This window comes from Scyliorhinus canicula, unplaced genomic scaffold (genome assembly GCF_902713615.1).
Source record: "Scyliorhinus canicula unplaced genomic scaffold, sScyCan1.1, whole genome shotgun sequence".
Classification (NCBI taxonomy): Eukaryota; Metazoa; Chordata; class Chondrichthyes; order Carcharhiniformes; family Scyliorhinidae; genus Scyliorhinus; species Scyliorhinus canicula.
In genome coordinates this window covers 2,887,290-2,888,154 of record NW_024055500.1, presented here as the reverse complement: position 1 = coordinate 2,888,154, position 865 = coordinate 2,887,290, and the positions used below count along the sequence as shown (strand labels likewise).

Here is an 865-nt window from a genome sequence, read left to right as displayed (position 1 = left end):
AAACATTGAAAATGAAACCATCCTCGGCCTCGAATACGGTTAATGAAATGAAATGAAAATCTCTTATTGTCACGAGTAGGCTTCAATGAAGTTACTGTGAAAAGCCCCTAGTCGCCACATTCCAGCGCCTGTCTGGGGAGGCTGGTATGGGAATTGAACCGTGCTGTTGGCCTGCTTGAAAAGCCAGCGATTTAGCTGAGTGAGCTAAACCAGCCCCTTCGGATTGTAGCCGATGCGAGCAGGGTTCGAACCTACGTGGGGAAACCCCATTGGATTTCGAGTCCAACGCCTTAACCACTCGGCCATCGCAGCTGAAACTTAGCCATCCTCGGCCTCGAATATGTTAAAAATTGAGCCATGCTCGGCGTCAGAGACATTTAAAATATAGCCATCCTCGGCGTCTGAGACGTTTAAAATTACGCCATGCTCAGCCAGGAAGGTGGTTAAAATTTAGCAATGCTCGGCCTCGAAGATGTTGAAAATTGAGCAACGCTCGGTCTCGAAGATGTTTAAATTTGCCATGCACGGCCTCTAAGATGTTTAAAATTCAGCCATGCTCGGCCTCTCAGATGTTTAAAATTTAGCCATGTTTGGCCTCGAAGATGTTTAAACTTTAGACACGCTCTATTTCAAGTCGGTTGAAAATTGTACCATCAGCGTTCAAAGGCGGTTAAAATTTAGCCAGCCTCAGCCTTTAAGATGTTGAAAATTTAGGCATGCGCCGCCCAGTAGAAGTTTAAAGTTTAGCCGTGTTCGGACTCAAAGATGGTTAGAATTGTAAACATCTAGGAGTCCCAGCAGGGCTAAATTTTAACCATCTCCAAGGCTGAGCATTGCGAATTTTAAACATCTTAGAGGCTGAGCA

The 865-nt window shown here is 45.3% G+C and overlaps 1 non-coding gene across 1 annotated transcript; it reads right to left on the bottom strand.

Annotated features, from left to right (window-relative positions):
* Positions 1–230: 230 nt before the first annotated feature.
* trnas-cga lies at positions 231–312 on the bottom strand. Its single transcript has one exon. It is a non-coding gene; the product is annotated as a tRNA-Ser (tRNA).
* Positions 313–865: the final 553 nt, after the last annotated feature.